Genomic DNA, 26,301 nt, shown 5'->3' with positions numbered 1-26,301 from the left:
AGTATTATTTTATGGTTTTTAAAAACATATTCAATATTTTAGATCTACTGCTATTATTTTTTTTTCCTTTCTATGCTCAAATTGTCCTATCTTTGGGTGGTGAGAACATTTTTAAGTTAGTTCCTGAGTTCTTTTCAGGATATACTTCAGCAATGAGATGTTCCATGTTCATCTTGTATATTTCCTGCCCTAGATCTGGAATCAGCCATTTCTCCAAGGTTCCTTTTAATGGAGACAGTATTTAGAATCCTGTCTAGTTGCTGAGTTGACTATTGTTTCTAGATCTTTTCAGTAGTCAAAGCTAGGAAAATAGTTGAGAAGTCTACACTATTTCCATTTCAAATTTTGGTTATAGGAATTTTGCTTATTTGATTTATATTTGTATCTTTTCCCCTTTTATTGAAAACCTTAGTTTCTAAATGGAATAATATAATTATTTGTTTTATCTTATAGTTCAGAAGGATATGTTAATACTAACATTATGATTATTGAGTAGAATTTTTTATTACTGAGAATTTTTTTCTTGCATTTATTTCATCCTTAGAATATATCCTACTAGGGATATACAAAAAAATTAGTGCTTTAAAGTCACTTTGAGATAAGTCTTCTCTGGGTGATGAAGCCAGAAAACTAAAACAAAAAACAAAAAAAAAAAACACAAAAAATACCAAAAAAACCACTGGATTATTATTTTCTTTCAGCTTTCTAGGGAGTGGTACTTAAGTTTTGATATTTTAATTATGCAAAAACATTTATATGTTTCCAAAAAAATCTACAAAATATTGTTGAAAATCTAACTTTTATCTCTATCCCTTCACCTAATTCCCATCTCACCTAATGGTAACCATTATTATTAACTTCTGGTTTATCTTGACATTTTTTTAGAAAAATGTGTGCATGTGTGTGTATGCATATTGCCCCTATATTTCTTAGTTTTAAAATGGCATAGACCACACATATTGTGTTTCTCAATTGTCGATGTATCTTTGTGATCACAGCTGCACAGTACTCATATTGTAGGTGTGACTTTAGCTTATTCAAATAGTCCACGATTGATGGGCATTTGGGTTCTTCCTAGTCTTTTGCTATTACAGAAATGCTGCAATAAATATGTTTCTTTACCAATTACAGTTTATTTGACTAGTACTTTGATAAGTCCTTTATAAAGCAGAGTGTGATAATCATCCTTCCGCATATGACTTTGGTTATCTTACTAGATTGAAAGCTCCCTGAGAATATTTTATTTTATTTTATTTTATTTTATTCCTGAAATATACATAACAGGAAGCTCAACAATTTGAAAGTATTCTGGATTTACTGATTAAGCTATGCAGATTGTGAAAAATACATCAGGAAAACACATACATCTTTTTGGAAAACATATACACATCAATGTGTTCGCTATCTTCAAGATTAGCAAACTAAACATGTTTTTCTACCAGATAAATTTTTATCTGTATTTTGTTTATAGTAAATTTCCTCTGAACAGAAATTATTTCCAAATAAATGCAGAACAAACTTAAAGAACGGAGTAGGAGAAAGAGTAGCTCTATTTATTGAGCAGCTGCCACACTCAAATTAGTCAAACCACAAAAATTAATTGTGAATCACTAATCTAGGTGCTGAGAATAGTGTTAAACACACAGCATCCTTGTCTCAAGGAGCTTATTTTCTAGTGGAAAGACTCAAGTTGGAAGACACAGATAATAAAGACATAGAAAAATATATAATATATTTTAGGAAACTGATAATGGTTAGAGAGAAATCCTTGGAAAGGGGAGTGGGATGGGATTCAGAGCACCAGTGGTGGGTAGAGCCTTAGGAATGTGTGTTGGTGGATTTGCGGATGGGAAAAGAAAGTGGTCCCTTTTTGATTGGGTATGTTTTCTCAGGGAAGCAGTGAGTGGGTGATGAGAGGGTACCAGGTGTAAAGTAGGTGATTTGAAAAGTAGGAATGTAAAGTTAGTAAGTGGATACTATGTTTGGTAACAAAAGCTGTTCTTCCAGCTCACTTTACTAAAGGAAATTTAACTGCCTATGATCTGGCCAAGGGGGTTAAGAACATTTTTTTCCCACCCTCATTAAGCTGATTAGTAAAAGAACCAGCACTGGATGGGTAGGCAATCCATAGATTGTAATGTCTAGCCTGTGGCATATCACCTTTGACATGACAGGCAGTGGTTTTAAGCAATCAGTTTCCTTTCTTAGGAATTTAGAATTAGGAAACTAATGAGAATGAGGCAATTAGCAGACAGTGCAGAAACTGAAAGAGCACAGTGAGAGATAGCTATTACCAAGTTGAAGCCCTGACAAGCTGGTTAGAAGAAAGCAAAAACTATGCTTAAGCTGAAGAAATATTTCAGAAAGCACAGAAAGGATGTGCAGAGAGAGGAAAAGATACAAGAGAGATGGAACAAGTTCTGTCTAACTGCTTCATTTTCGTGAAAACATTCCAGGCCCAATTCCAAACACATGTTTGCTTGGGGGAATACACTTTGACTTGAATTAGGTTGAGTTGGTATAGCAGACAGCTGCCATCACTGTACCCAACGTCTATTTTCTCTCTTTTTCGTAAGAGCACACTGATTTTTTTCTAGGAAAATTATTCTTTCTTACTAAGGTCCATGAAATTTGATGCAACTGGCCCATGTACTCATTCCATCTGTGGGCACATGACCCATGTTTGGTCAATTATCACTCCCTTAATCACAATGACTCGTTCATAGAAGGCCGCATGACATAATAAAGGCCAATGGAATTCAATTTGGGAGGCATTTGTTGCAACTTTGAAAAAGAGACCTTTGGCTGTGTTTGTTGAGAGGATAGGATAGTGGCTAATTTGCCACCATGTGGAGAGATCTAAAAACTGAATCAAAGAAAAAAAGCAGAGACAAGAAGGAAAAGCAAGACTAAATTAAGATGATGTCGTATGAACTCCCGAATCTATCATGCCTGAAGGTGAAAAATGCAACTGCACCAAGCACAGAAAGGATAGGTCTGATACAATCACAAACCACATATGCTTTTGGTTAGAAAAATATAAGTGACAATGATAGGGATCCAGATTCAGTATACAAAGAAGAAAATTTGTGTCAAACCAATTGGGACCTTTACACCTCTTCTTCCCATGGATTTTTCTAGCATTTCAGATTTTCTATATCCTGTTATCACTTCAGAAATACTTCTGGTTATTCTTTGCTTGTGTTCCTCTTTGCCGAGGAGGAGATATAGAGAACCAAAGTTGTTCCTTGGTTTTTGAAGCTTACCTATTCCTATTAAAAAGTACTGTTTTAAAAATGTATGTTTACTCTGCCTTCTTACCTGAAAGTCAGGAGTTCTGAGTTCCAGATCTAATTATGTCTCTGATCAGCCCTGTGACCTTGGGTGGCTCATCATTTTCCACTAGCTTACTGCAACTGTTTTATTTACAAAAGAGAAGGCACCAGAGCTGACCTCTAAGGCAGGAAGAGAAAAGAACTGGTATGTGTGGTCCCATCTCCTCTCCTCTACTCCCCACTTCAGCCTAGCCCATGAACCACTGAGCCCATATGCAGCCTTAGATAATTCCCATGAGAGAGAAATCCTGTTTGCTTTATCTGCTTTGAGGTTTCTTGAAGCCCTGAAGTCTGTGATACTTCCAAAGAAGAATTGGATGAAATTTAATATTTTATTATCTTTACTTTTATCTCCTACAGATTAACTTCTTTTCATAGATAACTGTCAGCAATCAGGAAAAAAATTTAATCTTACATTTTTAAAGTTTTGTTTAAAAGCTTAATATCAGAGTATAGGCTGTATAAATGAACTCTGACAGAGTCTACCATTAAGTATACTGAAATAAAGAAGTTGTGCCATTACAGAAATAAAGAAATTGTGCCATTACAGAAATAAAGAAATTGTGCCATTACAGTGAATGGTTTGCCAAAAATTCTTTTCTTAAAAGGGTTAAGATTTGAAATGTGAGCTAGAGTGACTGCATTACCCTTCCATAGTTATATAGGTTTAAGATGTGCAGTCATCTATGGCTGCTCTTAACATCGAATCGGTGACCAAAACCTTTGGCTACATTTGTTCCTTCATGGACATTACCATTGCCACCAGGCAGGTCCAGGCCTTTATTATTTTGTGCCTCGAGCATTGAAATATGGTTATAATTTGTCTCTCAGACTAATTATTTTTTCACTTGCCTCATCGTGGACACATGGTCATATTGGCCTTGTTAAGACAATGGATTGTCACAGCATGTCCCAACCGGAAACCAGACTCCATGTCTCAGCTCCACAAACCATGATTTGGTCCATACTATGTTTTTCCTACTGCATTACATGAGCTTTATGCTTAGTTCACAAGATTATGCAGTCAAATAGTATTTATGGGGTAGATTTGTGTTATGGCTGAGTATACAACTATGAATAAGACACTGCCTCTATCATCCCAGAGCTAGTACTTTATTGGGGCAGCCAGTCAAGTAAATAGGAAGCAAGATACACTAGAGTGAACTCTAACATAGGGGGGAACATGGAGAATTATGAGACCCCCAAAGCAGTGGCAGCTCATCCAGTCCTGGAGCCCCAACAAGGCTTGCCTGAGAAGATGGCATCTCACTTGAGTCCTATAAGACAAGTAGACTACTCATTGGCCCTACATATGGGAAACAACCTTTTAGGCCCAGCTCAAACCTCAGGCTATGAAATTGCTTCCTTACCACATGGTCAATCCCACTGGTCTCCTGTCCCTATTCTGAGCTGCTATAGCATTCACTCATTTATTCATTCAATAAGCAAATACTTCTTGTGTCCTATTATGTACCAGGAGGTGTCTAGGCCCTGAGATACAGCAGTGAACAATTAAGTCCTTGCCCTTGGGGAACCTACATTGAAATGAAATGAAGCAGACACTATCAAACAAAGAAATAAATATATAATATATCAGATATGGTAGATCCCGTGAAGAAAAGTAAAATGGGATAAGGTAATAGGGGATCTTATTTTAGCTAGGGTGAAGTCCCCCTGCTAAGGTGACATTTGAGTTGAGAGGTGCATAAAGTGTGGAGAACTGAGGGAAGAAGTTTGCAGGCTGAAGGAACATCAAGTGCAAAGGTGATGCAACCAGGAGTTGGTTTGGAGTTGTAGGAGCAGCACTGACTTAGTATTGCTCATTTGACTTCTCATTGAATATCACTTCCAATCGTTATTGCCATTTCAGGTGAGGGCTGAGCTTTTCCTCTCAAACATATTTTCAGTTTATGGAGGCTAAGAACTATAACTTCATCTTCTTTATAATGTTGCTGCTCTTCTCCCTTTATCAGTCCACTGTCTTCATTAGGCTACCAAGAAGTGTTTTACTGACTAATGTTAACTGGGATTTATTTATGTTCTTGATGAATTATATATGTTACTTTCCTTACCTGGCTGATATTAAAAGAGAACATCCCATAAACACTGAAAGAAACGGGTGGGTGGTGAGGAGAAGGGTACAGAAACACAGAAAATATCCTGAGTACCAATTTCAAGATGTGCTTCAAGGGCAAGAACTAGAACACTTGTGGCAATGTTTCTGCAGAGTTTAATGCAGTAGGGATGTACTGGGAACCAGAATTGGATGGACAACTCCAAAAAACTGATTTAGTGAATTGTAGTGTGTGGGTTGATTAAGTATTGATCAGTGACCCAGCTCAGGTCTGAAACAGCCTCAGAACTACCTTCTAATAAGCCATAAAGCAAAAGAATTGTTCACTGATTTAACTGGAAATCTCATTGGGGAAGCTGTGAAATCCTTGGGAATAGGAAGTTAAGAAAGTTTGAAAATTCACTTAAATGTTTATCTTTTTAAAAATCAATGCCGCAAATATCACTAAGGTGAATAAGATTAATTAAGGAACAGATGGTTCTGAAAACTCTGAAGCCATTCTTATTTGAGACTCAGGAAAGTACCTGATTCGGATTTCATTAGGTATTTTAGGATATGTTTAGCATGTAAAGTCTTTCTTTAGGCGTTGAGTTCAAATGGATCTCATGTTGTAGAGTAGCAGTGCAGTCTCTGGATCCCTGAGGATCCTGTGACATCAAACTATTTTCAAAATGATGCTAAGATGTTATTTTCTATTAAGTATGTCCTGGTGGCAGGGAAATCTGCTGGTGTCTTTGCAGGAACCAAGTAGATAGTACCAGACATTGTGTTCTTCATTACCATGTACTCACAGTTAAAAAAGATGTCTTACTTAAGAATGTCCTTGACAGGGGCGCCTGGGTGGCGCAGTCGGTTAAGCGTCCGACTTCAGCCAGGTCACGATCTCGCGGTCCGTGAGTTCGAGCCCCGCATCAGGCTCTGGGTTGATGGCTCGGAGCCTGGAGCCTGTTTCCGATTCTGTGTCTCCCTCTCTCTCTGCCCCTCCCCCGTTCATGCTCTGTCTCTCTCTGTCCCAAAAATAAATAAAAATGTTGAAAAAAAAAATTAAAAAAAAAAAAAGAATGTCCTTGACAGAGCAGTGAAAATTTATGAAATTTCAGCCCTTAAGTACATATCTTATAAATATTCCATACGCATTAAGTACTTCTGCATACCAAAGCTCAATAGTTGTCTAAAGGAAAAATCATTGTTTGAGTTGCAAGCTGAATAACATTTTTACAGAAAAGAATGTCTACACACTATCATTTTATCAACAACGAATGAAGTGGGTATGTCACTTTAAGGAAAATAACTTACTAGGTGCCAATGATAACATTTAAGCTTTCAAAGGAAAATTTGAATTTTTGGAAAATTTGTATCTACCACTGTGAGCTTGAAGTTTCCACAAATTTAAAAGGGACTTTTAGGATGAGATTTACATTTATTACATGAATGTTAACAAATGTGATATTTTGATATTGTTTAATGAAATGTGTCAACATTCCGAAGATCTCCATAACTCATTGAACCAGTAACTTTCAGGTGATGGATGCATGTTGTTTCAAAGCATGCATGTATAAAAGATCCAGTCAAAGTATAATATACACTGGTGAATTTTAACGTAACACAGTATGAAAAGTTCACTGATGTGGTTTCTGATTCCACATTGCAATAACCATTAATAACTTTTCAAGTTCCGCTATCGTATCAAAACATATCCACAGTTATCTGAAATGCCATTAAAATGTTCTTCTTTTTCCATCTACACATCTGTGTGAGGCCAGATTTTCTTTATATACATCAACCAAGGCAACACCCAGCAAACACAGAAGGCAGAAGCAGACATGTGGATCTAACTATCTTTAGTTAATCCAAATATCAGAGATATTTGCAAAAATGTGTAAAAATCTTGCTAGATTTTTTATTTTGAAAAATAATTGTTATTTTTCATTAAAAATAGGTTATTTATATTAATATGTAAAGAGGTTGTCCCTGTTATTTTTAAAAATAAATATTTAAATGTTCTCAGCCTTAATTTCTATTATGAAAAGTATCAATAGACATAAATTGATATAGACATATCTCTTTAGGCTATAAACTCTTTAGAGTCCTTAATAATTTATATAATGCAAATTATTCCAAGCTTAAAATGTGGGAGAACTACTGCTATCCAGGGTTAAAAATTATTATATAATAAAATAATCTAATGAGTATCAGCAACACTGAAAACAGTCTCACTTTCCCTTGTTGGTATGAATGCATACATAGATAAGATTCTATGCATGCATGGATAAATAGATAAATGCTTTCTTCCCACTTCAGACCTCAGGGGCAGGGAGTTGAGTTATTCACAAACCTTAGTCTATGATTAATGGTCCCTGTAAAGCTCTGCTCCTGTTTTATTTAAACTCTTCTAATGTGTTTGCTACATATTCTTCTTTGGTTTTGTATATGTACTTGTAAAACACATATTATGGTTTTATTTACATAAATGGTACCATATATATATATATATATATACACACACATATATAATTTTCTTTCTATTTTTAATCTTAGCATTATAAGGATCTAGCCCTGCTATCACATGCTAATAAGAAAAGACAGACAAATCATCTGACTTATGTATATTTTTTTCAACATATGCAGCTAGAGATTTTATGGCAGCATTTGAAAATTCTACCCTTTACATGGCAAACATGAAAAGCCACCTCTAAGGTACAACCAAATATAAAATGGTTTTACCATTTGCTCTCAAAGCCCATGCCATTGAACAGCTTTTGTTGACGGTCTGTGTGGTCCGTGTGCTTGTTCGCTCCATCAGGGTTTCTTACAAACGTGAGACAGACCGCAGAACTTCAGCGTTTTGACTCCCCAACTGTGTGATCTTAGGCAGGTTATTTAACCTCTCTGTCCTGTCTATAAAATGGGATTAATAATACTACCTGCTTTATAGTGTTGATATATGGGTTAAATGAATTAATATTTGTAAAGTGTTGAGAATGGCACCTGGAACATAGGAAACATTATATAGGTATTTGTGAAATGCAATAAAATCAATGAAAAGAATACGCCATCTGAGAGCATCTGACTAGTTCCTGTGAATCATAATCTGCTTTTCCTATTAGAGCATTTGTCCCCTTTATCTTCCTGAGGAAGATGTTTTGGTAATAAAATATCACTGAATGATTACAGACAGAGGTAGGAGGATCTTACTCTGTTATTTTATAGGAATTAAGTTTTCATACCTTGTAAAGAAATTTTGAAAACTCCAAGAATTATATCATATCCTTTAAAAACTTTACATAAAAATTCTAAGTAACAATTAGATCCTAAGGATAAGAAGGAGCAGAGATTCATTGATCAAAAAGACTCATGTGTGCTTAGAATAAGAAAATGAAAGAGCTGTATATTTCATGTCAAATATAGTAAGTTGCCAAGTTCTTTAGGGGCCACAGAGCTATCTTTTTCCCTCTCAAGACTTCTGTGACTTCACACTGTTCTTTCCTGGCCACAGAAAACAGAATTCCCAGTGTCAGGAGCTGTGAACAGAGCAACTACAACAGCCTTCAGGTGCTTTCTATGACCAAGTAATTCCTGGCATGAGGCGTTACATTTTTTACTGCTTTTATCCTTATCACTGATGATGATGTCATTTTAGAAGCACTAACAACATCAGAAAATGATGAGCGCTTTTAATGGAATTTGAAGAAATCTTTCAGATAAAAGGCCAACCATGGGATGAATTTCTTAATTTGAAAATCAAGCCAAATTTAATTGTTCCAAACTGTTTTCTGTTACAGACCATTGTAATAGAAATATTTTTTTTTTCCAAGAGTGCTCACAATCACTTTTCAGATTCGGATGTCCTGGAATAAAGCCAGATTAACTCTGAGCTGTGAATTTTACAAACACTCTTGTTTAACCTATAATCGATTTAAATAGAGCCATTCTACAAAATGCAAACATGGTAATTGGTGCAATTTTATTTTTTTGCATGAAACAGCATACAAGAATATGCTGGCTTTGACTTTCTGGATCTTTGCACAGCCAGAAGTCTGGCAGAATAATCACTGAAGTTCAAATTAGAGCCCCAGATGGAAACACAAACAGGGGCCACCACTGTGCCTTTTTCATGCTTCGAAGCTCAGTTCTGGACAGAAATGTGTTTCTAGTTAAAATGTAATCATTTCCAATTCCTTCTGATCACTGGATCATATTGGAAAGAAACAGCCTGAGGACTACAATTGCTTTTAATTACCACTGAATGTTGATTGAAATTTTCCTTTCCTTTCCATACATTTGTATTTTTATTGAACAAACAAGAATAAAATAAAGATATGGCCTCTTTATACTTTGGAGAAAGATCTTTGTTTAACATTACCCTCTTTGAATTAGAATTTCCTTGTCAGGATTTCTTTTCCTTTCCATGGGTTGCAGAAAGAGCCAAATCAGTTTAACATTCTTGAATTGAGGTCAGGTTTAAAATTAGGTAGTGTTGTTTGTTTGTTTGTTTGTTTTAATTCAGTAAGACTCAAGGGAGTTCATATACTTCTGTGATTAGAGAATTTATTTATTTTTTTTTTAATTTTTTTTTCAACGTTTTTTATTTATTTTTGGGACAGAGAGAGACAGAGCATGAACGGGGGAGGGGTCGAGAGAGAGAGAGACACAGAATCGGAAACAGGCTCCAGGCTCTGAGCCATCAGCCCAGAGCCCGACGCGGGGCTCGAACCCACGGACCACGAGATCGTGACCTGGCTGAAGTCGGACGCTTAACCGACTGCCCCACCCAGGCGCCCCTGTGATTAGAGAATTTAAAACTGTAAGATACTTTTTTTCCAACCTCACCATGCTTCTACCTCTCCACATAATTTTATTTTATTTTACTATTTTTACATTTTATTTATGTAAATAATCTCTACACCCCACATGGGGCTCGAACTCATGACTCTGAGATCAAGAGTCACATGCTCTCCCAACTGAGCCTGCCAGATGCCCCACCCCACACCATTTTAAAAATTAATATATACCAAAATTATTGGGAGAACAAGTAAAAAACAAATGAATCAAAAGCCAAAAATATCCTTTCTCACAATAAAACTTTATGGAATATTCAATATTTGAAATTTTACATTAGTTCTGATCATCATATATTACTGAAATGCTATAAATAACAACTATTCTTCTTTTTAGCTGGGACCTAAGACCTGTATTCTAAAACCCAGCCGTGAATAGTGGCACCCAAATTCTGCTCAAAATAGGAATGAATGGCAAATAGATGTTTCATGGTCTCATATGATTTCTTCTGCAATGTCTCAATTCTGAACAACTTACATGTCTAAGGAAATGTATTTTTAAAAATTTTTTAATGTTTATTTACTTTTGAGAGATAGAGAGAGAGAGAGAGAGAACGTGAGTAGTGGTGGGGACAGAGAGAGAGGGAGACATGGAATCCAAAGCAGGCTTAGAGGCCGACATGGGACTCGAACCTATGAAATGCAAGATCATGACTTGAGCCAAAGTCAGCCACTTAACTGACTGAGCCACCCAGGTGCCCCAGTAAATGTACTTTTTGATGCCTTCCTGATCACAGATTAAAGAAAAAATGCCTTAGGAAATTGATTGCATTGTGGAAATATATGATCTCTAAAATGAATCCCATATTTGGGTTTCTGAAGGGGACATTGGAAATAAAGAGAGGAAATGTATATGCATGTCTGGAAAGATTTCATAAATCAGTATGTTTAATTAATCCACAAAATGTTATTAATAGCATAAGCTGTGGAGTCAGAGATACCTACATGGTTCAAATCCATCTTACTAATTCTGTGAACTTGGGCAAATAACTCAGCCTCTCTATGCTTAAATTTTCTTGCCTGATAAGTGACTAATTATAGTCTCTCTCTCAAGAGTTCTGGAGAGGATTGAATCAGATAAAATGAAATGTTCAGCACAGTAACGGAACCATAGTTCTGAATAATGATTATTGTTCCTATACTTAGATATACACAAAAAAGAATAAACTACTGTCCCTGCCTTCAGAAATATTATTTTCTCACTGAGGTTTTGATACACATACATAAAAAGTTGTATCCATTCAAACCAGAATATGATTCAGTGAATCTAATAAAAGCTTTAGGGCTTTAGAGAGGAGGAAATCACTATGGAATGCAGTTGTCTGATAAGGCCTCATGGGAGAGAGAGGATTTGAGCTGGACTGTAAATGAAATGTAAGATTCAGATATTGAGAAAGGAGGTGTGGTTTATTTCAAATATGAGCAATGGAGGGAAAATTGTCATTTGTATGGGATTTTGTGGGATACTTCTAGACCAGTGAATATGTGTATTTGGCTAGCACGGAAGGTCATTCTTGTAAGAGAGAGTGAGAAGATGTGGAAAGGTGGATTATGGATGTCTTTAAAGGCCTTGGGGTTTTTTGAGTAGGGAATGATAGTAGTTGAGGAAGATTTATTTGGTTGCTTCTTGTTAGATGAGCTGAAGGAAGGATCAGATGGAGAAAGGATGATGAATGAAGAGGTAATTTATGTGTGGAACAGGATGGAGGTCATGAGATTGGAAAGAGAAGATAATGATAGTACGAAATTAGATATTGCAGTTCACGACAATCACCTAGTTTAATCCTTTTAACAACCCTAAATAATACAGCTAGACAGTGAAAATGATACAAGATGAAGTCTGGTTTTCTGATTCCAGAACTCAGGCACTTGACCATTGTGCCATAGTGCCTGCTACATATGGAAAAATTGGTGCCTAGAAATCCATGCATTATTTCCCTTGCAAAATACAGTTTCTTTTTAGATCAAATCCAAAATTGATCAGTGCTATAGAAATAAAATCAACCAAATGAAGAATGCAAAATTGGGAAAGCTTAAGAGTGGAAAAAAGGAAAGGCTTCAGGTGTGTCCTGATTGGAGGTTGTTGTCATGGAGAAGCTGTAAGCAGGCTAACTAGAAGTGGAGCATCTTATGTGATTGGTTAGGGTGTGTACTTGACTTTCTCTGCTTGGTCCTAAATTGAAAGTGGGGACAAAAAGTAGGGAAGCTGTCAGTTATTAATCAAGTCCTGGCCACTTGGGGCTGATTGTTACAGAAGTTATTGTTTACCTTCCTGGATTGTCACTAGAGATAGCAATCTGGCTTCCTGTAGTCTGATTTAAAGTTGGCTGGCTTCCTGGGTTGTTTATCGTACATAAAGGGATTGGTTTCCTGGGCAGGTTGCTGCAGGTTGTGGATCAAAGTTCTATTTTTATATATGGTCTATTTTCCATTTGTATATTCAGTCTCTCAATATTTTTCCAGGGCTTAGTTGCCTTTGAACTCCCTAAGGTACTTTCTGACCCTGGTGAAAGAAACATTATTCAGGATATAAATGTTAGAAATCTAATTAAAAATTTATTTGGGAGTGCAAAGTTAAAATTGCATATTTGAGACTTATAGCCATACAATATTTTATCTCAGAACTAACAATATGTCCAATCTACACATGCATGGTTGTATATTTCAACTTAGCTTCATGCCCACCCTCTTTGTATATTCTCCCTTCCATTGCAGGGAAGGATCCTGGGAACTATATTTTCCAAAATCCCTCACCAGAAGGTTTCAGGTTATATTCCCTTATGGGAGGTTTTTCCTCAAAATATAAAAAGGAAAAAAAAATCCACTATTCTTCAGTGGCAACCATAGGCAGGCAGGTGAGGGCTTGGAGATGGTTAATGTGAAGTTTTTCCAGTGGCTTCCAAACATCCTCCTGAGAAACATTCACTTTTGTGAATCAGCTAAGGTCAATGGAAGCAGCTTTCCTTATGTTCTTGCACTTCTAGATTTCCTGAAAGCTTGCAGGGGCTTCCCTGACATTCGCTCTCCTAGCCCTTTGAATGGTTTGGTAAGTCTTTCATTCCCAATGTTAAACCCTATTTTGTTCAAAACACCTACAGTGATTTTGTCCTTCTGACTGACCCTGATGGAATGATCAGATATTCTGCCAAAAATAGGGGTGTACACATTGTCTGAGAATGTTCTGGATGAAACTGAAAACTGGAAACTATTGTGAAACAGGAAAGACAAGATAAAGAGAGGTATAGCATGAGGATAGAAGCAGAGATTCTAAGATGCCACACTGCTGACTTTGAAGATGTAGGAAGGGGACATGAACTGAGGAAACCTGGAGTATACAAAGGTATACAAAGGTATACCAAGGTATACAAAAAGAGATCCATGCAGCCCCTCATGTGAGTAAGAAATTGACTCAGCTGTTCTGGAATAAGAGTTATTCTTCTTGACCACTGTACAGCAGAAATCATTAACTTTAGGAGTGACACTGTCCATTTGAGAACTGGAACACAGCTATTTTGAACTGAAGAGCATTGGTTTGAGGGATGAGATTTGATACCACTATAAACATAACAGGAAGCCCAGGACTGAAAACCTTCTGTACTGGATGGCAGGTGGACAGTGGCACAAGTTCGCATTTGTCAGTGAAACCAAAAGCATGATTTATTCAAGGGAATCATCATCTGGGTTGGGAATATTATCTTTACGCCAAATGGATACATAACACAGTGTCTGAACCTGAATCACCCTTGCCAACTTGCAGTGATTTTTTTAAGCCTGATGCAAGGAATAGTGGATTTACAGAGGCTTTTGGCCAAGCCTAAAAAACTAAATTATGCAGCGACAAGACTTAGTCATTTGGAAAACTGTCACTGCAAGAAGACTTGCCAAGTGAGTGGACCACTCTACAGAGACCAAGTCTTCTGGGTTGATGGTGATCACTACAGGAAATGCACATGCAAACGTGGTGCTGTGGAATGTTGAAGAATTTCCTGTCCCCTTCCCGGTTGCTCCCCAGGATCCCTCCTCATGCACATCGCTGGCCAGTGCTGTAAAGTCTGCTGAGCAAAATGTGTCTGTGCAGGAAAAGTCCTTTCAGAAAGCCAGTGGATTTTAGCTAAAAGCTGCTGGGAATGCTGAGGTGGAGTTTTAGTAAAAAATTACAGAAGCGTGCCCTCCTTTGAACTGCTCAGAAAAGAATCACATGCAGTAGAGGTTATAACTTTTGTACAGAAAGATCTAAGTGTGGTGAAAACTCACAGTGCAAAAACTAGAACACAAAAGCTACTTGTGAGTGCAAGAATGATTGTATCTCTGCCCAGAGAGATTCTGACTGCTGTAGAAATATTGAAGAGTGTGCAGCTAAGATGCATTACTGTCATGCCACTACTATGTGTGTAAACTTGCCTGGCTTATATCACTGTGACTGTGTCCTGGGATACATTCGTTGTGGATGACTTCTCTTGTACAGAGTATGATGAATATGGCCATGGGCAGCACAACTGGGATGAGAATGCCATCTGCACCAACACTGGCCGGGACACTGCTGCACCTGCAAACTGGGCTATGTGGGGATTGGGACCATCTGCAGAGAATTCTGCCAAGAGGGCAGCGGATATGGAATATCTGTGGCTCTTAACAAATGCGTCTGGATTCAAAGGAAGCCACTGCGAAAAAGATATTGATGAATGCACAGGGGAAATCATAGAGTGCCACAACTATTCCTGCTGGTTGGTACGACTGTGAGTGCAGAAGTGGTTTTTATAATGATGGGACCTATTCACTGTCTAAGGAGGCCTATATTGACATTGATGAATGTGCTTTAAGAACTTATACCTGTTGGAATGATTCTGCCTCCATCAACCTGGCAGGGGGATTTGACTGCCTCTGTCTTTATGGGCCCTCCTGCTCTGGTGACTGCCCACATGAAGGAAGACTGAGGTGCAAATGGCAGGTGTGGATTGTGAAAGAAAACAGGTGTTCTCTCCATTCCTGTGAGGACCAAAAGATACTCTGCCAGTAGATAACTTGTGTTTGCTGGAATCCAAACGTTGACCTTTTCTGTTGCCCAAAGTGTGACACCAATGTCACGAGTCAATATTTAGATCATAATGGACACAAGCTGTATCAAAATGGAGACAATTGGACTCACAGCTGTCAACAGTGCTGGTGTCTGGAAAGAGAGTTAGATTACAGGCCACTTCGCTCCAAATTGAGCTGCGAGTACACAGTCATCTTGGAAAGACATTGCTGTCCCCGCTGAGTCAGTGACCCCTGCTTAGCTGATAACACTGCCTATGATATCAGAAAAACTTGTCTGGACAGAGGTGGCATTTTAAGGCTTAGCAGCTCAGTGTCAACATGGCTGGATCTCCCTGCACGACCTACACATGCAAGAATGGAAGTGTCTGCTCTTCTGTGGATTTGAAGTGTTTTCATAATAACTGAAGGATGTAAAATGGAATCATCATCATGAGGAAAAATGGACAAAAATGACCATCCAATATGATGAAGAACAGGAGTTGGTGGTTTTGTTTGTTTGTTTGTTTGTTTGTTTTTTACCACAGACAATTATTGAAGTCTCCATCTGAAGAAGGTGTTTGGGGAAGGCATTTTGGACCTACTTTTTTGTTCATTCATGGTAACCTAATCTAGGGGATATACAGTGCGGTGCCTTTAAGTCTTTGCTTGTTAGAAGTTTCCCATGTTTTAAATCATGTTTCCCTTATCAGATCATTTGCAAATACACTTATATGATCTCATGGTAACAGTTGATGGAAATTTTGGTTTATTTTGTGTACTAACATAATAGAGACTCAGCTCCTTTTATTTATGCTTTTTCTGGATTTTTGGATCAAATTCTACAAGTAAAGCTGCCTAGTGTAATTTTGTCACCCCTAAACAAACAAAACCCAGCAAAAACAATGGAGAGAAAGAGTAAACATTTTAGCTCTCATATATTAGACTTAACTTCTTAATATGGGTTTCATTTCTTATTTTTTTAAATCTTTCCAGTGTTTAGCACAAAGCTTTGCACAAATCTGTCATTCAATTATATCTGTTAAATCAAGTTGAATTAACTATGCAGATGAAAAAAGAAATAGGAATTTTGAAAAAAGAAATAGGAATTTTGAAGCAAACCAAGTCAGAAGCAGATGATCAAAAATGAAAATAAGTATAAAAAAGAAAATAATAAAATCATAAGTGATAGTGAAATTGTATATCCTGCTAAGGCCCTTCTACAAAGAGGAAATTTAAGATCAAAAGCATTAATTAGGAACAGTCTTAGAATTATCCTATGGTTTATTTCTGGTTGTATTTACCTTTTAATGCTTTTCCTCACATTCCTTCCTTTCTGTTGCTCTTAACTCCTTCCAAACTAATCTGAAATCCTTTTACTTTCTGTTACTAGCCTATTAGTGACTTGTTACTAGCCTAACCCAAGCAACACCTGCCTCACTGGGACTTCTGCAGTAATCTCTCAATTGAGCTCTCTGCTCCCATGCCTGCACCCTCTTGCCCCAGTTCATTCTCTAGATGGGCACTGTCTAAGGTGGTAGCCACCAGCCACATGTGGCTACTGAGCACTGGAAATGCTGCAGGTTTGAATTGAGATGTGCTGGAAGTTTAAAGTACACACTGAATGTAAAAAATGTAAGATGTCAATGAACTTGTATGTTGATATGATAATGACCTGATGGTTTGGATATGTTGGGTTAAATAAGATCTATCAGTAAAAATAGTTTGATACATTTCTTTTCACTTTTAAAAATGTGAATAATAGAAAATTTAAATGTCCTATGTGGTTGGCAGTGTATTTCCACTGGACAGCCCTGCTCTAGACTGTAATCAGTAATCTTTTTAAAATAAAATTTTGTTCCTATTATTACCTTGCTTTAAACCTTGCACATAGGATAAAGACAAAAATTTGTAATGTTGCCTTTAAGCACCTGTCTAATCTGGCTTTTCCATCCCCACATCCTCCTCCTCAACCCTCATAGCTTTGCCCTTCTTACAGTTCCTCAAAGTCACTCTTCTCTTCTTAGCTGCAGTTCCACTCACATGCTATCTCCTACCTGAAATGCTTTTCATACACTTTATGTGTCTGGTTCCTACTCATCCTTTAAGTCTCAGCTGAAATGTTACTACATGAGGGAGGCATTACTTGACAGCCTTATAATCTTAGCATAGGTGGTCATAACAAAATGTGACAGGTGGATAGGTGGCTTAAACAATAGAAATTTGTTTTCCCACGGTTCTAGAGGCTGGAAGTCTGAGATCTGAGTGCTAGCATGGTTAGGTTCAATGAAGGTTCTCTTCCAGGCTCTGAGATGGCCACCTTCTTGATATGTCCTCACATGGCAAAGAGAAAGAGACAGAAACTCTCTGTTGTTTCTTCTTATAAGGGTACTATTCCCAGAAACAATCAACAAAACTAAAAGACAGCCTATGAAATGGGAGAAGATATTTGCAAATGATGTATCTTATAAAGGATTAGTATCCAAAATCTATAAATAACTTATCAAACTCAACACCCAAAAAGTAAATAATCCAGTTAAGAAATGGGCAGAAGACATGAACAAACATTTTTCCAAAGAACGCATCCAGATGGCTAACAGACACATGAAAAGATGCTCAACATCACTTGCCATCAGGGAAATACAAATCAAAACCACAATGAGATACCACCTCACACTAACAGCTAATACTAATGGCTAATACTAACAGCACAGGAAACAAAAGCCTGAAGAGAAAGGGGAACCCTCTTACACTGTCGGTGGGAATGCAAACTGGTGCAGCCATTCTGGAAAGCAGCGTGAAGGTTCCTCAGAAACTTGAACTACCTCCCTATGACTCAGCAATTGAACTATGAATCATTTACCCAAAGGATACAAAAATACTGATTCAAAGGAGCAAATGCACCCTGAAGTTTATAGTAGCATTATCAACAATAGCCACATTGTGGAAAGAGCCCAAATGTCCATCAACAGATGAATGGATAAAGAAGATGTGGGAGATTGTACATATAATTCTTGTGGTTCTAAGACCCTTAACTTATGGGAGGTGGTACAGTTCAGCAATAAATTATAGGATACCTAGTTGGGGTGTGTGTGTGTGTGTGTGTGTGTGTGTGTGTGTGTGTAATGGGTTATTATTCAGCCATCAAAGACAATGAAATGTTGCCATTTGCAAGTACATGGATGGAGGTAGAGTGCATTACACTAAGTGAAATAAGTCAGTCAGAGAAAGGCAGATATCATCTGATTTCACTCATATGTGGAATTTAAGAAACAAAACAGATGAACATAGGAGAAGGGGGGAGAAAAAGAGAGAGAGAGAGAAGGAAGCAAACCGTAAGAGACTCTTAACTGTAGAGAACAAACTGAGGGTTGATGGAAAGAGGTGGGTGAAGGGATGGGCTAAATGGATGACGGGCATTAAAGGGGGCACTTGTGATGAGCACTGGGTATTATATGTAAGTGATGAATCACTAAATTCTACACCTGAAACAAATTTTGCCATGTATATTAATTAACTAGAATTTAAATAAAAACTTGAAAAAAAGGGAGCTATTCCCATCATGAAGGCCCCACTCTCATGACCTTATCTAAACCTAATTCTTTTGCAAATACCCCATCTCCAAATACTATCATTAGGGGTTAGGGAATCAGTATATGAATTTAGCAGGAGGGCAGATGCAATTCAGTGTATAGCCTTCCCCAACCTATATTAGATCCCCTATTATTTTATCTTATAGCAATATGTTTTGTCCTGTGTAACACTTAACACAATTTATAATTATGTATTTATTAGTTTTACAGGGATAGCATTGCAGAGTTCTTATTCAGTAAATGGTTATGGAAGCATTTTTATTGGGCTTATGTACTTTCAGAGATAGAAGGAACCTTATATAGATATGAGGAAACTAATACAGTTTACCTTTATTTTAAAAAGGGGAGTTCTCTTTTCTGTGATTTATGTCTTATAAAGTTAGTAATATTTAGATTTTCTGTGATTTATGTCTTATAAAGTTAGTAATATTTAGACTGAGAAGCTGTATGACAGTACAATTCCATCATACTGTGATAAAGTACGATAGATGAAATGAGGAAATCCTGCAAATTTGTATTAGGAATGCACAGGTTTACCTCATGTCTTGGGATTATTTAACATGGACCCACTCTGTAATGCTGTGTGTGAGGGAGAGTGGAAGAGGATAAGCCTTTAAATTTCAAAGAAGTCTGAGATATCTTTGCTAGTTCCAAGTAATGCAAGTTTTTTTCAAATAATTCAAATTATATGAAAAAGGTGAAGTCAATTGTAATTGACTGTTGTTTCTGTTATCTCTCAGCTTTGTTTGTCCAGTGATGTCTTCACTTAGTCTTGATTTTTGAAAGATAGTTTCACTGGGTATAGAATTCTAGGTTGATATTACTTGAGAGATATTTCCAATTGTTTTTCTGTTTGTTTGTTTTTTGTTTTTTTCTTTCTTGTCTTTGATTCTCAGTATGTAATGTGTCTACTTTTCTCCAGCTACTTTTAAGATTTTCTCCTTATTTGTCTGATACTTGACTATAATGTGACTTTCATGGTTTTCTTTACATTTATGCTGCTTTGGGTGTGTTGAGATTCTTGGATCTTGGGTTAATAATTGTCATCAAATTGAAAAATGTTTAGACATTCTTTCTTCAAACATTTTTTTCTGTCCCTCTATTTTCTCTCCTCTGAGACTCTAATTACACATACATTAGACTATACTGTCCCACAAATATTTTTTCAGTCTTTTTGTGGTCTCTATGCTTAATTTTGCATAGTTTCTTTTGCTATATCTTGATATTCACAACAAACATATTTCAACAACATCTGAGTTTATGTTACTGAGGTGATTTTTGAAAAACCCCTAGATAATTGCAGGATGGGGGTTAGCTGCTAAGGGAACTAACTGATTAGAGGGTTGGAACTTTCAGTCCCACCTTCTGACCTCAGAGGATGTAAAAGGGCTGGAGGTTGAGTTAATCATCAGTGGCTAATTATTTAATCAATCATGCCTACATAATGAAGTTTCTGTAAAAATCCTAATCAAAGGGATTAGGAAAGCTTCCTGGTTGGTGAACATATAGAGGTGCTGGGAGAGTGGCATGTCCAGAGAGGTCATGGAAAGTCCATGCCACTTCCCTCAAACCTTCCACCTGCATCTCTTCCACCTGACTGTTTTTGAGCTGTATCCCTTTTATCATAAAATGTTAATCTCATAAGTAAACTGTTTTCCTGAGTTTTGTGAGCCACTCTAGCAGATTATCAAATTTGGGGAGAAGGTCATAGTATCTCTGATTTAGAGCCAATTAGTCAGAAGCACAGGTGACAGCCTGGACTTGTGATTGGCATCTGAAGTTGATGGGAGAGGGTATTCTTGTGATACTAGGCCCCTAACCTGTGAGATGTGGTACAATGCAGCAGTTAAGTTATAGGATACCTAGTTGGTATCCAGAAAGCTGGAGAATTGTTTGGTATGAAAAGCCCACACATCTGGTGTCAAAAGTGAGTTATTATGAGTAGTAGAGTAAAAGTAGAGGAGAAACACAAAATGTTTTTCTCTTTCAAGTAGTATGTATTTTCCATTAGTAAAAATATGTATACTGAATAGTTTAAGATAACCGTACAAAATTTTTATAAGCTTTATAATTAATTCCCCAATTTCTTACCTCTCCTTCCCAATATGCATATGTTTTAGAGGTAGTTATTATCATGGTATCAATTTAAAAGAAAGAAAGAAAGAAAGAAAGAAAGAAAGAAAGAAAGAAAGAAAGAAAGAAAGAAAGAAAGTTAAAACTGTTACAGAAATAATTCCACATCTTCATGGCTTTTCCTATTTTCAACACTCCACTCCTTTTAAAATGATATTTCTTTCAATTACTCAATTGAAATATTTTGAAGAAAATTAAATTAAACTGGGTACTAACTTATGTTTATATTTTATAAGATAAGCTATTTTTAACATAAAATTTTCAAACATAATTTATATCCACCAACAATATCTAATTCATGTGTTTTATTGAAGATGAGACTCTCTAGAGTACTATGTACTACTAATCTTGCTCAGCACCACAGACTCAACTCTTATCAGCTAAACAACTCTTCTTAGACAATATGATAGTTAATAAAAGAATCAGTTGTCCCTGATTGTTTACGCTACCTAAAGTCAAATTTAAAGGGATTATGCTATGATACAAGGTACCATCTAAGATGCTTGCAAGATGGCCATTGTATACTGCAATATTCATATATCTATATATATATATATATATATATATATATGAAGTATATATGAATACTTTAGTCCTAAGAATCATATATATATGAAGTATATATGAATACTTTAGTCCTAAGAATCACCATATATTATGAACATATACTTGGCAGTCTGCTTATGTGTATGTATATGTTAAAAATCAGGACTGTAAATCCTGCATGAAAATGCTGGAATTTGAAAGAGCTGCATGGAGTTAAAGTTTATAGCATGGAGTTAAAGTTTATAGCATGGGAGGTTGCCCCTTTGTCACAACTTGAAACACCACCACGGCTTGAGGCATAGAGATGAAAGTCCTATAACTCAAAATAGGCTAAAACAAGAAAGTGGCTGCTATTGAAGCATTTAAGAAGACCAAAACTTATTTATATTATATCGTCTTCAAGTTGGGTATAATGTATAAGCACCCTATCTTTTCAAAAGGAAATTTCAGGCCAACTATTTAAGTATATCATTTCTTGGCCAGATTTTTTTGCCTTCAGTATAGGTGTGGTTTTGGTTCTCCCATGTTCCATCTTAAAGGAATTGTCAGCAAGATCCAATACCAATTACTTCATACTTGAGCACTATGATAACTCTATTTCTCTTTATCTCATCACAAAACCCTGTAATAGCTACTGAAGTCTTTTTCGTCATTCATCATTCTATCAGCAGTTTTTTGATGGCCTAAGGCGCTAACTGTGCTATACTGATGTAGATCTTAAGCTGTTCATTCTACATGGATCTTGAACTGTTCATTCCACATCAGTATACTCCAAGAGGCAGATACAACCCCAGGTTTAAATAAGCCAGAACAAAGCTTTGAACTTTGTATTATGTATTTGTATTATGCCCTCTCTTTTTAGATTTACAGATATACAACCAAACAACTTGGTAAAACCACTGTATAAAGTAGATACATATCTGCCTTCAAATAAAAAATTTTAAGGTATTCTGATTATTTGAAGGATCAGAAAGTCATAATGTTTGTTAGTCTAGGCCTTTCCAGTTGTAAATGCCACAATGGAATTAAATACATACAGATTTGATTTGTGTGAGAGAAAAATTGGTGGGAGTCCGAGAAGGTGCTGTGCAAGGACCAAGCACAAGAAAAGGGAAGGAAAGTCATATGGAAGGATTCTAGACTACCATGCAGCCTAAGGAAGATTCAGCAAGACTCTCAGGAAGTTCTCCAGCCAAACCTGGCTGTCAAAGGCGTTCTGAATCTCCCAGGAATGGACCTATTTTAGTAGCCCTGCCAATGCTCAGCCCTAACCTGGGAGCAGCCCAGTGCTGCTTTGTACTAAGCATGGCCTTAGTACAAACAGGGGAATGGATTTGGGAGCATGGCAGCTGGGCCCTGATCAAGTTCTCTGTGGTTACCTTCTCATGCCCACCACAGTTATTTTCTTAAAATATGAAATATAGTTCAGGATTCAGGAATTCATTTTATATAAAACATCCAAATCCACCTAATTGTAATTTCTGTCACAATAGGACTTGTATATTATATTACTTCAAACAAGGCTGGGCACAATACAAACTACAACAACTAGGCCTCAAAGCGATATACTTCATAAATGGAGAGCAAAGGAATCTGCCAAGGTCCCAGAGTTGAGCTGATTTAATCTACATCTTGAATCTGTGTTTAGCAGCTTGGGCAAAAACAGAAACACATTAGGCTACTCTTGTTTTCTATTTATGACAAAAGAAAGCCAATAAATTTAATACCATCATTCTTCCTGGAACTAAACTCAAACAGGAATTTTATTACTTGCTCCCTGTACAAAGAACACTCACTACCATAATGGGTCATATCTCCAATTGTGGATTTATAAAAGGATCATAAAATGCAGTTCAAGGAGATTATTCTTGTATTGGCCTATGCTAAAGGTAGAGGACTTAACAGTAAGCTGTTAACTTGGTCAAGGAATTTCTTTTTGGCTTTAATAATAATGATTCAAAAACCCATTACTTCAGGTATTCTAAAATACTGCTGGGAAGAAAACTCAAAAAACTCAGAAGAGAAGATAATAAGCCTGCTCATTAGACTTGGCTAGACTTCCCAATTACCTAAAATTGTAGAAAGGTCTTCAGCTGATCTTTGAGGGATGTAAATTTATAGGAGAATTTATAATCAGTGTTTTCTAAAGTGTGTTATATGTATCATCCATAGCTCAAGTGAAGATGTAAGAGGATAAACAAAATTTTTAATAATGTCATTTTAATATGTTTTAATAAATATATAACTAGTTCATTGAAGCCATGAGTTCACAGATAAAATTAAGAAAAAAAAAGATTTAAGACAGCTATTAAATTATAGTATATGGGTCAGCAGACATGGAAAAAATCAAATAGTGAGGATGATACTATAACAGGCTAGATAATGGCCCCCAAAGATGTCCAACACTAATCCCCAAATCTGTGAATGTTCACTTACATGTGAAAGGAATTTTGCAAATATGATTAAGCTAAGGATCTTGAGACGAAATTACCTTGGATTATCCTGGAGGGCCCAATGATGTAATTACAAGTGTTCTTAAGAGGGAGACAGGAGGGTCAAAGACAGACTAATGGGAGATGTGACGAGGAAGCAAGAGGTTGGAGTGTTGTTAGGAAGGGGCCACAGGCCAAGGAACACAGGCGGCCTCTAGAAGCTGAAAAATAAAAGGAACAAATTCTCTGTAGCTCCAGGAAGGAACCAGCCTCGCCAACAACCTGATTGTAAACTTATTTAAAAGACTTGTTTTAGGCTTCTGACCTCCAGAACTGTAAGAAAAGAAATGCCTCTTGTTTTAAGCCTATGATAATTTATAACAGCAGAAATAGGAAACTAATACAGATATTCATCAAATGACTGACATTTGTGAAACATTGCTTTAGCAAGTGTCTGAGTGCAGGTATTTTATGTTATTTATTAAGGCAACAGTCACAAACTACAGATGCCAGATTTGTTGTAATTTGTGTATTCATCACTTAACAAATATTTCTGCAAGTTACTCATTCCCCTGCTATATAATTCATCTGTAACTGGACACTTGAAATCAGTTTTGTAATTTAATGATAATAATGGAGGAATTAATAGCATTTATAGAGCATTAAGCAGGCATGACACTGTTCTAAGCACTTTATACATATTATTTAGCCTTCTGGGATAGTTTCTGTTATAATCCTATTTTATAGATTGACTTTGCTGAGGAATGGAGAAGTAAAATAACTTCTCCAACATCACAGCTGGAACCAGCTTTAAACCTGCAGGTCTGTTTTTGTCTGGAGCCTGGGTTTTCATCATATTTAAGGAGTCCTGAATGTTCTCTTTCCATTTCCTTGCCTAAATTGGTCTTCAGTTCTCCTTTACAATGATGTTGTACTCTTTTCATTAAGTGATCATTCTTCTGGTTGTAGAAACCAAAGCAAAATAAGAATACTTCTGCCTTCCCTCTACCATCTGATAACATTAAAGCATTTTCCTATCCACTGTTTGTTAATAATTTTCTCAATAGGAAGCTACTTCAAATATAAGTTAATATAAAGTAAAATAGTTTTAATAACACTAAACAAAAATCATGGAGAAGTAATAAAAATGTAATATTCAGTTAAAATGCCATTAATTTTCTTTACAGGAATTTAGAGTAGTCTGTGCTTTTGCCCTTGCTTCTTAGAAAAGCAATATGGACCTTCCCCGTTACTGTGGAATCTTAAAAGACATTTAGGCGCTTTGGGCTTCAGGTCCCTCTTCTGCGAAATTACAGTTGGGCTGAAAACTCCCCAAGGCTTCTTTGAATTCTTGAATTCAATGACTGCAATACATATATTTATTTCTTTTGGGAAGAATAATTCAACAGAACCCTGCCTGTTAATATGACACAGGACCCTGATTTACCAGACATGTCTAAGAGCCATGTGCCTTTGATGCTGGACTCATTACTTATCTTGTAGGCTGCTTATGAAATGTGTTCCCTTTCAGTGGGTGGGGCCATTTCATAATGTATGTTTGCTTGAATAGTCTACTTGCTCCTGTGAACTTCCTACCTCTTGGTGAAAATCAGAAACTGACCACCCATTTATTGTTTTAGTTTAATCTTCTTTAATTTAGTTCTCCAAATACTGCCTGCTTCGGCCACATACATTAATACGTAACATCATTTGGCTAGCAGACTCAGAAATGTCCAAAGTCAAGAATTTCACGGAAGGAATATCCACATTAGGTGTATGGTTGGACCAGATGACCTGTTAGGGTTTTCTGGGGAATGTCATCATTTTAACAGTGAAGGTCCCAGATCCCAGGAATCCTTCAGTCCTGGGATGGTTAGTTGCCCTTTCTAAGGTCCCTTAAATCCTGACTTTAGATTGGTGCTGTCCAGAGAATTTTCTGCAATGATGGAAATATTCTATACCGAAACTATTCAATTCAGTAGACTCGTGTGGCTGTTGAGTACCAGAAATATGAACAGCACAATTGAGGAACTGAATTTTTAATTTAATTAAAGTGTAACAAGTGGCTACTATATGGGACAGCACAGCTATAGGTGATGCCATGAACATGATCATTAGTGAGCTGCTTCGTGCAACAGCCCTAGGGAAGCACCCTGGAAAGCAGTCTGAATGAACACTTGTCTAACACTCAACCCACCAGCTTTATTTCCTATATCCATTGTTATACCGACAAGGCAGTGTAAGTTTATCCAGGAATATTGATAAGATGTACCTTTATCACTCTCGAGGTCAAAGGATAGATTCCATGATGGCTTTTTGAGAAACATGTGATTTAAG

At 36.7% G+C, this 26,301-nt stretch overlaps 1 protein-coding gene and 1 pseudogene across 1 annotated transcript in view; both read left to right on the top strand.

The window, feature by feature from the left end:
* The window catches only part of LMNTD1 (lamin tail domain containing 1), a 287,151-nt gene that overhangs the window by 101,189 nt on the left and 159,661 nt on the right, over positions 1–26,301 (top strand). The gene's annotated exons all lie outside the window — the stretch shown is intronic.
* On the top strand, positions 13,117–15,689 carry LOC115518026 (annotated as a pseudogene).

Source organism: Lynx canadensis, chromosome B4, assembly GCF_007474595.2.
Source record: "Lynx canadensis isolate LIC74 chromosome B4, mLynCan4.pri.v2, whole genome shotgun sequence".
NCBI lineage: Eukaryota > Metazoa > Chordata > Mammalia > Carnivora > Felidae > Lynx > Lynx canadensis.
Note: the sequence above shows the minus strand (reverse complement) of the source record. Positions and strands in the feature narration are given on the sequence as shown.